General features: G+C 43.4%; 1 protein-coding gene across 1 annotated transcript in view; it reads right to left on the bottom strand.

Moving 5' to 3' along the window:
- GLI1 (GLI family zinc finger 1) overlaps positions 1–16,333 on the bottom strand; it is a 329,009-nt gene that overhangs the window by 218,086 nt on the left and 94,590 nt on the right. The gene's annotated exons all lie outside the window — the stretch shown is intronic.

Raw genomic sequence — 16,333 nt, forward strand, 5'->3', positions numbered from 1 at the left:
ACACATTTGATGTTCCTGAATCTGTTCTCAAAGACATTCTTATGGAGTTTGCCATCAGTCAAAATTTTTTTTGAACAATAGACAATAATTCCAAATTTGTGAACATCTTCTCTGTAATTGGGACTCATGACAATTATAACAAAGATGAAGATGCAAGTAATGAATTAGACAACACTATAGGCAGTCCCCAGGTTAAGAACGAGTTACGTTTTTAAACCTGTTCTTAAGTCGGATTTGTATGTAACTCAGAACATGTAGATTTTTAAGATTCTTGCTGCTTACCTCTACTCCCAGCTGACAAGGCCAACTGTCCCTACCAGTGTTCTCTCTAAGGTACAGAATGCACAACCACACACCAATCTTAATGTGGCCATGCATCATTCCCAAATCTGTTGCAGAAGTGTAGGAGTCTATGCCCCACTGGATATACTGCTTAGTGAAATCAAATGAAGCCATGACTGCGTTCTTAAGTACGAGTCATACTTAAGTTGGGTGTCTGTAACTCGGGGACTGCCTGTACTTTTAATACAGATCATAATGGCAATGATGAGGATAAAATATTCCTTCCTATAAGGAAGTCAAGTGTTTCAGACAGAGATTCTCTTGACCATTATCTACAGACCCAGTCAGAAGACATCAGTAATATTTCAGCCTGGCTGGATTTGAAGGAACTTTTTATTATACTGAACACGTCCCTTCCTGCCAGTGCAGCTTACCGCCTTTTTAGTTGTATTGGTTTAATAATGACTCACTGGCAGTGGTGTCAAATGAATATTGTGGGAAGTAGGTGGGTGGTCCCAGGTAAAAATGTAAGCATAAGATCTATGGCTGAAACGGACTGTAATAGTTGTAACGTTGTATATGCCATAGTACGTCCCTGTGACTTAGTTTATATAGGCCATACAAGTAGACCTAATGAACATAAGTCCAGGATCTCTTCTCGAAATATGCAAGCGCCAATGGTGGCCCATTGGGTCCACTATAACCATTCTTTAGAGGATATTAGATGATGGGTGGTGGATTACATTAGAGGAGGAGGAGGGTGGATGGGAGGAAATGTGGAAAAACTACTCAACTATAAAGAACAACGATGGATATACAAATTAAATACAGTCGAGCCCGAAGGGCTGAATCTTGAGGTGGAGTGGGCCACTTTAAATTAATAGCTCCTCCCGGGGATGGGTGGGGTTTGTTAACTGCTGTTGGAGAGGGAAGGGAATATTAAGTAGCCGGGAGTATGCCGTTGTCATCTTACTCAGCTGAAATTGAAGTGAGTCGGGTGATGACAGTGACTCTGGTAAGCCAGTTTTTTAGCCTTGTTCGTAGGATTAAGGAATGAAGAAGTCGATTAGGTAGAGAAATGAGGCTGATAAATTTTAATCTTGATGTTTGTCTAGAGAGGATCCTCGTAAGAGCTACAGCGAAACATGCCAGATCCAGCCCTCCCTGTGCATCACATGATGCACTGAGGCATGGCCTAAGGCCGCAGTTCATGCTCGGAGGAGGCCTGGAGCAGGAGGGACTGAGCACTCCTCCTGCTCCCAACATTTTTAAAGGTACGGGGAGGTGGTGGGCCCGGCCTGTTAATATTTATTCCCCTCCCTCCAACCCCCCACCCCCCTGGATGTGTAAAGATAAAGGTACGGGAACTAAGGTGGGCCCGGCCCGGCAAGGCCGGGTTTGCGATGGCAGGAGGGAGTTGGCGTCCCTCCTGCCATATTCATTTGCGTGCAAGGAGGGGGTGGGTGGGCAGCGGTGACGGTAGTGGGCATCAGTGCGGGAGGATTTTTTTGGGGTTCGGGGAGGGGGGCATTGTCGGGTTAAAACCACGGGCTCGCAATGCATTTTGCAGAATATATAAAAAAGGAAAAATTCCTTTTTTATATATTCTGCTAAAAGCATTGCGAGCCTGTGGTTTTAAAGGACAGGAGAGTCGGCAAGGATAGAAGCGACTGGTCTTCAGCAGTTGCTTCTTTTCTGATCGGCAAGCCTAATCAGTGTAACAAAAATTGTTTAGTGAATCGTTGCCTTCCAAAATTTGCATGCCATTTCCCTCATTTGCATGCACGGATTGGATCAGGTGCTGATCAGATTGGGAGCAAGGTTAGTGAATCGGGTCGGGGAGTAATCGGGTCGCAAAGGGGTTGCAAACCAATCGGTACACAATCGGTTTGCTTAGTGAATCTAGCCCCTAGTCTTCCATATCTCTCCTGGTATATTTCACAATCCTGGGATAATCTTTCTTGCAAATCTTTCTTGCCTTCCTCTGCATATAACCAACACAACTTAAAGAAGGCAGAAAAGACAATGCTTACACTCCCACCCCTGGTGAGCTCACAACTGCTTTCTTCCTCCACCCCTTCCCCACAGTCCTTGTTATGAAGGATCCTGTTGCCCCCCCAAAAAAAAAAAAAAAACCAAGCACCTGTTCATACAGTAACAGCAGTAGCCACAAGCTCATTACAAGCTATGAAAACAGGTGCTTTGTAGTCCTTTGCATTTCAAGAGAGGTATTAGTACTTCACACCTTAGTAAATAGATCCCAGGTGTCTGGCTAGCTGAGCATCTGAGAAAAGCTTTGTGGTGGATCTTTTTAGTTTTGTTCACCATGGGTTACCATTTACTTTACAGAGCTGCAGGCTCTACAGAGCTGAGTGGGGTACTGCTTTTTATCATCGGAATCAATACTACAGACCACTAGCTCCATGTTAGTGCTGAGCAGCACTGCCACGCTAAAGGATCTTCTTTAGTGGGGTTGCTAATCCTGCAAAGAAGGGCCAGTGCAGGGATATCAAGTACCCTAGGTAAACCTTCAACTTTGTGCTCTCTTCAACAATTAATTTTCAGATCTACATTTTGGTGGGTGAATGTGTGTACTACATACAGATACAAACGAATTAACGCAGAATGTAGGGGTTTTAGTGAGGTATATAATAAAATTTGGAGCCCATTGACTAAATTTGTAAAAACATAAGAATATATTTTCATCATATCTCTTCTTTTCTTTGCTTTTTTTATCTTTACACATCCAGGGGGGTGGGGGGTTGGAGGGAGGGGAATAAATATTAATAGTGATAATTGGGTAACTTTATTCTTCATTTGTATTGTATATTAGGATATATTATGATATTATTATATGCAGGAAAATGAAATTATTGAATGATATTTATGTTACCTTTATAGATAATAGTGTAATATGTGGAATATCTTTTGTTCTTTCATTTGTATGACACTGTTTTTGATTAAAAATCAATAAAGAATTAAAAAAGAAATTAAAAATTAAAAAAATTCAGATCTGCTCCTCAGTGCCACGGTACTAATACATCTTGTTAACACAAATGATCATTGCCTCAAGGTCTAGGGGTTCCATTTGTCCCAGCCGGGGTTAAGAGTTATCTTGGTTTCTTCAGAGAAGGGTTGTTTGGGGGTTTGTTTTTTTTACCTTTAAATGCCAGGAATTTTTGGTTCATGCCTTCGGCTCCTTCTGGCTCTGGTCCTTAGTGACATTATGTCACAGTTGGAGAAATTCTTTATGTCATGGGCAGGGACCAGGAAGAGGGCAAATAGGTATCCTGCATCGATCAGACATCTCATTTTCCTATCACAGCTTGGGCATTTGAGAAAACCTGATTTCTCTGCAGATCAAATTAAAGTCTTTTTATTGTCATTATCTCTTTTTTGAAAAACAAAATCAATTTAAGGAAGATATTACAAAACGAGATGAAAAACATGAAGGGTAAGAGCTAGTTTCACGTTTGATCTGCTAAGAAGAAAAAAGAAACAAGGGGGCAATAGTTAGCTCACAGTAATTTTTTTTTTTACATGCTGACCACTGCCAGACAGATTATTATTTATTATTACTATTTTTAGGATTTATATGCCAGTTATAGACTAAGGGCTCCTTTTACAAAGGTGTGCTAGCGTTTTTTAGCGCACGCACTGGATTAGCGCACGCTACCCAAAAAACTGCTTAAGAGGAGGCGGTAGCGGCTAACACGCGGGGCAATTTAGCGCATGCTATTCCGCGCGTTAAGGCCCTAACGCACCTTTGTAAAAGGAGCCCTAAGTGATTTACATTCAGGTAGTTAAGTATTTCTCCCTATCTGACATGGCAGACTCATAATCTGACCTGGAGCTTTAAGCAATGGAGCTTTAAGTGGCTTGCCTAGGGTCACAAGAAGTAGCACTGGGCTTGAACTTGCAACCTCAGGGTGCCAAGGCTGCAGCCCTAACCACTAGGCCGCTCCTCCATGCCTGGATATTCAGCCCCAGGCCACGTCCGGACACTGGTACTGAATAGCCGGAGCTAATTCAAAGAGCCCTAGCCACCAGAGCGTATGCGAGTTCCAGCTGAAATTCAGTCAGGGTCTGCATAAGACAGTTAGCAATGCCCACATGTTCACTGGTTCCTTCTCAGTACCACTCGCTGCACCACCCCTGACCTGCCCACTTTCATTATTGGCAGTCACAGATGATATTCAGCTGCACTGTCTGGTTTAGTGCCGCTGAATGTTGGTGGTTGGGTGGCTCAAAAGTGATTTAAGCGGGCAGAAGCCCCTCCTGCTCGCTTAAATCACTTTGAATATCATGCAGTAGGGTACTAATGGAGAGGAAAGTAACATGCAGGAAACCCCTTGCATGCTGGAAGCTTTACGGGTCATTTGGTCTTTGAGAGTTACTCCATCCTGGCACCGTCATATGATGTCACCAACTTTTGTGGCTCATTCATCTGCCTGTTGATGGAGAACAGAAAGTGGCACAGAGAGCCATTGTCGTTATGATGTCTACGAGAGAATGTTGAAAAGTTCGCAACCCAAACAAGAAGAGAATGACGTGGATATGGTTCAATCAATGATCTGAAACAATGTCAAAACACAGAATTTCGTTTCTACAAATTGGCACTTAACGAAATAAGATAACACTCTTTTCCAGCTACAGTGGCAAAATAATGCTCAGAATTTAGGAAGTTGGTTGGTTGGGCTGAGACCCTTTCAGTACCCCCTTGTAAATCTAAGTTTAGACATTTTGCGTAACACATAAAAATCCAGTACCAAACATGCAGAAATCTTTTCAAGAAAACTGCAGATTGATATGTACAAGATGCAGGCTATGTTTATTGTACCAAATATTTAATGTAGTTAATAATACCACCTTATTACAAACCAAGAGACCCGACACGGTCCGTGTTTCGGAGAACACGCCTTCTTCAGGGGTCCATGGTTGATAAGGTTTGAGATAAACCACAATAAAATGGTATAAAACAAACGCCTGTGTAAATTAAGTCACAAGCCAGCAGTGCAACGCAAAAAGTGAGTCAAACCGTGTCGGTTCTCTTGGTTTGTAATAAGGTGGTATTATTAACTACATTAAATATTTGGTACAATAAACATAGCCTGCATCTTGTACATATCAGTCTGCAGTTTTCTTTTGCTTTTCGCTTGCTGTCCTGGCACTGCAGACCCAGTTGGATTTCCTTTTTTTTTTTTTTGTCTTCTATATTTTAAACCATTTTTGAAAAAAGCATGTCCAAAAGAAAAATGCACACAAGCCATTGGAATGGAAGAGGGGCCGACGTTTTACTAGATTGGCCACGCAGTCATTCCAGCAGAGCAGTGGGGCACCCTAGGAAACACTGAAGTGAACCTCACATAAAATGTTCCAGGCACACATCTCACCATAACCCTTATATTGTATGGTAAGCCCTCCAAAACCCACTGTACACCACAACATTAGCCCTTATGCTTGCAGGTGACACCTATATGTGAGTGCAGAGGCATTAGGATGGAGTTTGGAAGGCACACAAATTCCACCGTAATTGTAGTGGTCAGAGTGACGTATGGGCCCGAGTTCTCCACAATTCTCCACATACTTGTTACTCCACATATTGTTACTCCACACTTGTTACTCCACATATCTACTACCATAGGACTTTCAGGGACCCCTGAAGAAGACTATCTTGTCGAAACACAGACCGTGTTGGGTCCTACGCTTTCAGCGGACTAGGTCCTTAAGGTTTTTATATGGATTGTTTTACTTTTATGTGGATTGCTTAAGAAGACTTTTGGAACTTTTAAATTTTCAATAAAGTCCATTTCAGGAACATCGTCACTCCACAGTGTTTTTTGGTTTCTCTTGGATTTTCTTCTTTGTGAATCTTCTAGGGCAGGGGTGGGCAACTCTGGATCTCGAGGGTCGGAATCCAGTCGGGTTTCCAGGATTTCCCCAATGAATATGCATGAGATCTATTTGCATGCACTGCTTTCAATGCATATTTATTGGGGAAATCCTGAAAACCTGACTGGATTACGGCCCTCGAGGACCAGAGTTGCCCACCCCTGTCCTAGGGTCAATTTTTTTTTGTTTTGGTAGCATCACTACATCACAAACCAGGCTACTCCAGGAACCTGCTTGCTGCTCTACTACGTAGAACTGGCCATAACATCTGAAGCTATCATACAGGCAGGCATGTACTGTTTCATTGACATCTTTGCTGGGTAGGAGGGAGTCAGTGATCATGCTTACATCCTTTCAGTGGTCATCTAGTCAGTTTGGGCATCGTTTTGGTACTTATTCATTACTAAAACAGGTCTAGCCCTAGAGGTCCAAATTGTGACCTGGACGTAGTCTTACATGTTCGATTATGGCAGAATAATGTCCAAGTCCTAAGCCCACTCCATACCTCTAGCATGCCCCCTTGAGCTTTAGATGAACTGCAGATTTACAGCATAGAAATTAGTCTAGAAAATAGGTTTTGAAAATAGCAAATTGGAAGGGTTTGGCGAGAAAAACATTTATCTGTTTTTATTTGTTTATTTTATTATTTATATTATATACCACTTATATCCTAAGTGGTTTACATTCAGGTACTTTATCATATTTCCCTATCTGTCCCGGTGGGCTCAAACTCTATCTAGTGTACCTGGGGTAATGATGGGATTAAGTGACTTTCCCAGGGTCACAAAGAGCAGCGAGGGATTTGAACCCACAACCTCAGGGTGCTAAGGCTGTAGCTCTAACCCCTGCACCACACACTGTCCCTCTATGCCACTTTTTGGCCTTTTTTTTTTTTTTTTTTTTTTAAATAAGCTTCAGTCTACTGCCTATTTGTAAATAGTTCTCTTAGTAACTCTAGCTGCTGATGTAGCATTTTATGTGCGTTACCGTGCTAGCTAATATTAAGTTAACTTAATATACCACAAGTCTCATTTTGCACAATGGGTCCAATGGTGCCAATATGTGGTAAGACTAGCCACGGCACACTAAACTCGGGGCTGAGGCTGGAGGGCCTCCGGACACACACTGATGTCATGATGACATCACATGCATGTGCAATGTCATCACATCGATGTCTGTGAATGCACGGAGGCCCTCCAGACAAAGCCCTGAGCTTGCTGAGCCTGGGAGGAGAGTAGAGGTCTGCACGGGAACGGGGATCGCGGGAATCCTGCGGGTCCCGTGGGAATCCCCCCTAACCCATGGGACTCCCACGGGGACCCCCTTCTAGCCAATGGGACTCCCACGGGGAAGGAAGGCTTTGGAAGCAGGGTTCATCCATATAATATAATGGACATGTCAGTCTTAGTAAAAGAGGTGAGCAGGAGAAAAGCAGCTACAGAGAGAGGCAGAGGGAGAGAGAAGCCAAAGGGGAAAAAGCAGATAAAACAGCAGGAGAGAGAAGCAGAGTCAGGAGACCAAGAGGGGAATCGGTGAGAGTTAACTCCACCCCCCCAACGTCCACCACCGAAGCTCCACCTTAAAAGGGGAGGGGCCAACAGACCAGAGTTGATCTGAGCAGGAGAAAAGCAGGACAGGATCCTCAACAGTGTGGAAGAAGAAGATACGGCGGTGGTGATCCATGTGGGGACGAACAACGTGAGCAATAGGAACTACAACAGGGAAGTACTGAAGGACCAGTTCCGGATGCTAGGAAGGAAGCTGAAGACCGGAACGCAGAGGATAGCATTCTCGGAGATCCTGCCGGAACCCAGGGCAGATGAGAAGAGGCAGATGGAACTGCAAACAGTCAACGCGTGGATGTGGCACTGGTGTGAGGAAGAAGGATTCCACTTCATGCGCAACTGGAAGACGTTCTGGGGAAAGAGCAAGCTCTACAGGAAGGATGGACTCCACCTCAGCAGAGATGGAACGAGGCTACTTGCAAGCAACATCAAGAGAGAAGTGGACAAGTTTTTAAACTAGGAAGAAGGGGAAAGCCAACAGTCGACAGAGAGAGAGAGAGAGTCAATGGTTCGGGAACCGGTATACCCAGAGGATACCGTGCAAGAAGATAGAGGGAAAGACTCACCGGATTACAGGCAAGAGAGATTGAAAAGGACACAAGAGGGAAGGAAATGCAAGAAAGGAAAAAGCTGCAAACTCAAGTGTATGTACACAAACGCAAGGAGCCTTACAAATAAGATGGGTGAATTAGAAGCCATAGCACAAAAAGATAACGTTGACATCATAGGCATCACGGAAACATGGTGGACTGAGGAAAACGTCTGGGACACTGTGCTACCAGGATACAAACTATACCGCAGAGACAGAGTGGCTCAAAAAGGTGGGGGCGTTGCCATATACGTCAAAGAGGAAATTGAATCTGCTGGAGAGAACACGCCACAACTGATGGATAAGTTAGAGTCTCTATGGGTCAAAATTCCAGGAACTAATGGCCTGGAAATGAAGATCGGCATCTACTACCGACCCCCAGGGCAGTCCAAAGAAATTGATGGTGAAATGACAGACGAGATTAAACGCAACTGCAAGGGAGGCAACACAGTTATCATGAGTGACTTCAACTATCCGGGAATAGACTGGAACCTAGGCATCTCCGGCTGCATTAGAGAGAGCAAGTTCTTGGATGCTGTAGGCGATTGCTTCCTGGAACAACTTGTCAAGGAAAATACTAGAGGAAATGCAATTCTGGACTTAATTCTAAATGGCCTGCGAGGGCCAGCACAAGATGTAGAAGTAGAAGGGATGCTGGGAAGCAGTGATCACAATATGATCCGCTTTAATCTGGACACAGGGGAGAAACATCGGTCCAAAACGACAGCCACGGCACTGAACTTCCGAAAAGGGAATTACGAAGGGATGAGACTCATGGTAGAGCTAGAGCAAGCTTGGTCCCTTTTTAAGGACACAGTCACCGAGGCGCAAAATATATATATACCGTGTATCAACAAGGGATCCAAGAGGAAAAAGAACAAAGAACCGGCGTGGCTCACTGTAGAGGTGAAGGACGCGATCAGAGACAAGAAAACTTCATTTAAGGAATGGAAAAGGTCAAAAACGGATGAAAACTGGAACAAGCACAAACAACATCAACGCATAAGGCCATAAGGCGGTAAAAGGGGCCAAAAGAGACTACGAGGAAAAAATAGCCAAGGAGGCGAAGAACTTCAAGCCGTTCTTTCGATATATTAAGGGGAAACGACCCGGAAAGGAAGTGGTGGGACCGTTGGATGACCATGGAATAAAGGGAGCACTAAAGGAGGACAAAGCAATCGCTGACAAACTGAACACATTTTTTGCATCTGTATTTACTGAAGAAGATGTACACAGCATACCGAAACCCATCAGGCTATATGCTGGAAATGAAGATGGAAAGCTGACAGGATTGACGGTCAGTCTAGAGGAGGTATGTAGACAGATTGATAGGCTTAAGAGCGATAAATCCCCGGGACTGGATGGCATCCATCCGAGGGTCATCAAGGAACTGAAAGGGACCATAGCTGAACTGCTTCAACTAATAGCCAATCTGTCGATCAAATCGGGAAAGATTCCGGAAGACTGGAAGGTAGCGAATGTTACACCTATCTTCAAGAAAGGTTCGAGGGGAGATCCGGGGAACTACAGACCGGTGAGTCTGACCTCTGTACTGGGAAAGATGGTAGAGTCACTGATAAAGGACAGCATCATTGATCACCTTGACGGAAACAGGCTGATGAGGACCAGTCAGCACGATTTAGCAAAGGCAGATCGTGTTTGACGAACTTGCTGCACTTCTTTGAGGGAGTAAACAGACAGATAGACAAGGGCGATCCAGTCGACATTGTATATCTGGATTTTCAGAAGGCGTTCGATAAGGTTCCGCATGAATAACTATTTCGGAAAATTGCAAGCCATGGAATTGAGGGTGAAATACTCACATGGATTAAAAACTGGCTGGAGCATAGGAAACAGAGAGTGGGGGTAAATGGACAATACTCAGACTGGAAGAGTATCACTAGTGGGGTGCCACAGGGCTCGGTGCTTGGACCCATGCTCTTTAACATCTTTATAAATGATCTGGACATAGGTACGACGAGCGAGGTGATTAAATTTGCGGATGATACGAAGTTATTCAGAGTAGTAAAGACGCAGGGGGATTGCGAAGATCTGCAACGTGACATAATCAAGCTCGAGGAATGGGCATCGACATGGCAGATGAGGTTCAACGTGGATAAGTGTAAAGTGATGCATGTCGGTAACAAAAATCTCATGCACGAATACAGGATGTCCGGGGCGGTACTTGAAGAGACCTCCCAGGAAAGGGACTTGGGAGTTCTGATTGACAAGTCGATGAAGCCGCCCACACAATGTGCGGCGGTAGCAAAAAGGGCAAACAGAATGCTAGGAATGATAAAGAAGGGGATCATGAACAGATCAGAGAAGGTTATCATGCCGCTGTACCGGGCCATGGTACGTTTTCACCTGGAGTACTGCGTACCTGAAGAAAGACACGGTACTACTCGAAAGGGTCCAGAGAAGAGCGACTAAGATGGTTAAGGGGCTGGAGGAGCTGCCATACAGCGAAAGATTAGAGAAACGGGGCCTCTTCTCTCTCGAACAGAGGAGATTGAGAGGGGACATGATCGAAACATTCAAGGTACTGAAGGGGATAGACTTAGTAGATAAGGACAGGTTGTTCACCCTTTCCAAGGTAGGGAGAACAAGAGGGCACTCTCTAAAGTTGAAAGGGGATAGATTCCATACAAACGTAAGGAAGTTCTTCTTCACCCAGAGAGTGGTTGAAAGCTGGAACGCCCTTCCAGAGGCTGTTATAGGGGAAAACACCCTCCAAGGATTCAAGACAAAGTTAGACAAGTTTCTGTTGAACAAGAACGTGCGCTGGTAGGGCTAGTCTCAGTTAGGGTGCTGGTCTTAGACCAGAGGGCCGCCACATGAGCGGACTGCTGGGCATGATGGACCACTGGTCTGACTCAGCAGTGGCAATTCTTATGTTCTTATAAGTTAATTACCGGAACAGAAAACAAAAAAAGGGTTCCACGAAAGAGATTCCACAAGGAAAACAGCAGCGCAAACACAAAAGAAACTGGAATTGATGATCCTGTCAGAAGTAATTGCTGCTTTTTATGGGGACGGGCGGGGATGGAGGTAATTCCTTGCGGGGATGGGTGGGGACGGAGAGGATCCTGGCGGGGACGGGCGGAGATGGGTGGGATTTCTGTCCCCGCGCAACTCTCTAGAGGAGAGGTGCCAGTGCCAGCTGGCTGCGAGAGGCACGTCCTGTAGGTAGTCAGCTGTCGCTTCTCCTTCTTGCCAGCATCTATTGTCACATGCTGAGTCTTGTGGCAAGGCACACAGTTTGCGATAAACAGTGTATCTAGATATAGGTTTCCTGGAATCAAATGACAGATGACACAAAAGCTGAGCAGCTAAGTGATGAAGTTGAGCAGGTAAAAAGGCAGAGCTCTTTTACGGTCAAAAAGGATAGGGGATTTGTTCAATGTTGTGCCAAAGCTAAGGAAAAACTGGAGAACTGACTGGTTATGATAAAAATAGGAGGCCATTGTACTATGAAATTTCAGTTGAGTACAGAGCACCATTTTGTTGCTGCAGCATTCTGTATAAAATCAATGTCTTCTTCTCTTGTAAATATGACACTAACTAGGAAAAGCACTTTCTACCACAGGAGTTTGAGATCTGTAGATGCTACAGGTTCATTAGCTGAGAAAATACCACATTTAGGATACTGCTGGGTGTTTTGGGTTTTTTAAAATATAGAGAGAGAGCTTCATTAAAACCATTCATGAATATAGACCAGTGTCTCTCAAACTATGTGCCATGGCACAGCGGTGTGCCCTGAAGAGATTCCGGGTGTGCCAGAGAGATTCCATAATTGTACTTTATTTTTAAAATTCCCTTCAAATATACAATAGTATAGATGACATGTATGTCGCATACGCAAGAGTCTGTCAATGTTATGAGTGTCTGTGTGTGTAAGGATAAAACCACCCAGACAAGCATCATTCTTTGATGTGATTGGTCATTTAAAACCAACAGCAAGTAATTTTATTTTTATTGTTTTATTGAGTAGTTATCCTAACTTGAGCAACAAAGCAATCACGGTTTTGTTACTGTTTGGATCTTCTTATCTTTGTGAACTTGGATTTTCAGCTCTGATAGAAATTACATTTTTTTTAAAAAAGAGAACGACTGCAGATGGTGGATGATGAAATGCGTGATTGTTGACTATCAAAAAATGATAAACTGCAAAAATGTGGGGTGGAATTATTAATAATCAAAAATCACAACCTCTTTTTCATTATTACAAAAGAAGGAGGTAAAACGGAACCTTCTAGATATTTCTTAATGTATATTTATCAGTTTAACAGTGGTGAGACCTCAGATATTCTTAGCCCAACTCATTATAGAGCAACAAAAGCTGGTCTATTCGGTGGGTGTCATTATAATCACTGGTCGATCACCACCTCCAACCCAATGTAAACCTTTTGTCATATTAAAATAATAAATATCATAAATATTTTATAAATGCTGTAAATGTGGAACTTAGCTTCAAATAACAATGAGGCTTCAGCTCAGTCACGATCCCAACAAGGCCCGTTTCACCCTTAGCATCCTCAGGAGATCATGAGAAACAATTGTATATGACCATATTCCAACCACATTTAACATCCAATCACTGTTCAGCAGGACGCTCTGTACCGCTCATGTTATTACATTGCTCTACAGCGTCATCCTCTTTGGGATTATTGCTCCAAACCACTCACCACTGTTAAACCGAGCTCACGGGGACCGGGCGGAGACGGGTTTTTTTTATTCCAGCCTTAGTAGTTTGCCGGTCCACAAAATGATTATTTTATTTTCGCCGGTCCATAGGTGTAAAAAGGTTGAAGAACACTGGTTTAGAGAATGACATGGGGATGGGTACCCCTGGTTAACCGCGGGGCAGGGATGGGGACAGAGCTTACAGGGCAGGGCGGGGAGGAGATGGGGGCAGGGACAATCTTTGTCCCTGTATCATTCTCTAAAAACTACACACTAGTTTCAATATATAAAAACTTAACACATCTTAGACAACTGGCAACTGAGTTCAATGATTAAAAAAACAACTGCAAAGCTGCTTTTGGATTTAAATGAACTATTGTTAAATAACATCATAATTTACCATCTGCAATGTTCTTCCATTGTGTGACCAGTAGCTCAAGCATCTTACTGTTACTCAACAGATTCATCCATCGTTGCAGGCATCAAGGAACATTTCCATTTAATAGATACTTATTTTCCTGTCCATCCACTACACAGTTTAGGTTCTCGTCTACACCCATGTCTGAAAGACAATCCAATCACCTTCCTAGATGCTGTAAAAACATTGGCAACAGAATTTTGGGAAGGTTGTACCAGAACCAGATTGAAACGGAAGGCTCTATTTGTGATTTATAAACAGAATATTGTCCCTTTTTATACTTCAAAATATATGTGTTTGAGGCTTGTGTAAATGAGGACACAGGGACAGAGATGGAGCATGCGGGGACAGGGACAAACTTTGTTCCTTTGTCATTCTCTAGTTTGGTCCCACTGAGATTTCAGTGCCCATCTGGAATTCCACATAAGCATAAGGACGTAACATACTGCAGCAGACACATGACTTGTTAAGATTACAACACACAGAACAGAAGAGTCTTCTGCAACTGATATTACATTACATGTTGACTAGGATGTTGACTTTTTACTGAGGGAGAAAACATTTTCCAGTGATGCATTCAAAAGAGCATCCATGAACTGAAGTTGAAAACAGGTTGAAGTTCGGAAAACTGATAGATTCCAGGGTCTTCAGTATTCAAATGGCCAACTGAAGCACAGATTGTACAACCTCTAGAGATGAACATTTTTCCTTAGTCAGTCCCTGTCAACAAACAATAAAACAAACTGCCCATGGTTGCTGCTATGTATTTCTTAATAGGTATGTTAGCTGCTAATATATTAAATCCATGTATCTCAAACTGTGTGCCTCGGCACACTAGTGTGCCTCTTGAGATTCCAAGTGTGCCGCGGCACACGGAGGAGGAAGAGAGTCGCCTGCCAACTGATTTTCCTATGCGGTACAACGCCAGTGCTGCCCGATTCACTAAAGGCCTGCATGTTTCCCGCTTCTCTCTAGCATCCTCCGGCTTCCCCCCCCCCCCCCCGGCCTCCTGGTCTCACCTTTAAAGCTAATTACAGCAGCCTGAAGAGGATCGCCGGTAGGTAAAATGATTTTATTTTCAATATAGTGATTAAAATGTGTCATTTTTGAGAATTAATATCTGCTGTGTATATTGTGTGTATATGAAAACTGAATAGAAAAAAATTGCATTACAATTAGTAAAGGGGATGGGATCTGGGGCAGAGCTTGGGTGGGCCTAGGGAGGTCTGTGGTTGGGGTACTCAGTTGATATTTGTTAGACTTAGGGAGTACTTAGCTTGAAGTCGTTGAGAAACACTGCCGTAGGTAATCAGCTGGCGCCAGTGCCTCTCCTTCTCTCCGGCCCTCTTCCCTGCTGGCACCCCCTACTGGCGTCTCAGGGCCCATTTGGAGGGCCTCTGCACATGCACTGATGTCGATGTGATGATGTCACGCATCGATGTGATGTCATCACGGCGACGTCCGCGCACTTCTGGGTGCCTCAAGCCGTGGCCACTACCTTTAGTGTGCCCCAGCTCGAGAAAGTTTGAGAGACACTGTACTAAATGGACAGATTTGATTCTAATTCCGTGCAGACAGCATTCATTGGAAACATTTTCTGTTATCAGGATGTATCCTTATATAAGAAAATGCCTCCATAAGATCACGAGATCATAGTCAGTTGTTCTTGTTCAGAAATGGCAGTATGGTTCTAAGAATTTATTCTGGCTTCTTTGACAGCAATTTGGGCACAGACCTCCTGTCTTCTTGGGGATTAAAGTGGAATACATTCCCAGTTGCTTTTATAGCCATAACAAATTCTCTTGCTTTGGCATGCAAGAAAGAGTGGTTTGTTCCGAAGAGATAATCTTGACAGGAGTACATGCAAATATTATGTATGGGATGTTGGGAATTTTACAAAATGCAGGCGATAGACTCACTTACGGCAAGGTCTCTAATTTTCTTATCATGAAGGGAGAGAGACCATACTTTTGCTGAACAGACACTATTTTCCTCCTGAAAGGAGTCTGCTTTGGAAATTCTGGGCAAGGTTGGTTATGCTGTCTGAGATCAGTCAAAATCCTTTGACTGTCTCATGGTTTTCTGTCAAGGTCTTTGTGTTGGATCCTGCTGTTGTTGCTTTGGAGCACATGGATTCTGTTAATAGTATGTTCTATAATAGCAGAATTGTTTCTTGTACTGGGAAGAATGCAGTTTTGTTGAGGAAGGTGGCTATTCTCTTGTGACTGCTTAAAGTGCTCATTAAAGAGAAACATAATCCTTAATTAAATGTACAATTTCTTTGGCTTTGTCCCCAAATAAATTGTCTCCCATGCATGAAGCATAAGCATTCACCATCTTATCCTGAACATCCTCCACATGCCTCAATGCCCTGAGTTATGCAAGCTAAAAATACACCTAAAGCTAGGGAAGACATTCTTGATGATGGGTCAAAAGCATCATATGCAGACCATATGAGTTGTTTTATGCATTCTTGTTATCTGGTGCACAGTAGACAGGAACTGCTCTTTGGAATCATTGAGAAAGTAAATCTGTCCATTGATCTGCCCAGATTTATGTTCAACTGAATCATGGCAATACACCAATGTTTTCCCAAACTGTGTGCTGTGGCTCCAAGGGATGATGTGGCGAACTCACAAGAGTAATCAAGAAAACATTGTGGAATAACGATGATCCTGAAATAGACTTTAATGCTAGAATCAAAGTTCCAAAGATACAATAAAATAATCCACATAAAAATAAAGAATCCACATATAAATCAAAAGGACTTAGTCCGCTAGTGACGCAGGACCCAACACGGTCCACGTTTCGATAAAATGTCTTCTTCAGGGGTCCTATGAATGATAAATAGCAATGGAATGATATGTAAACTGTAAAGGAGATTCTGTCCAGTGAGTACAA

Source organism: Geotrypetes seraphini, chromosome 3 (assembly GCF_902459505.1).
Source record: "Geotrypetes seraphini chromosome 3, aGeoSer1.1, whole genome shotgun sequence".
Taxonomy (NCBI): domain Eukaryota; kingdom Metazoa; phylum Chordata; class Amphibia; order Gymnophiona; family Dermophiidae; genus Geotrypetes; species Geotrypetes seraphini.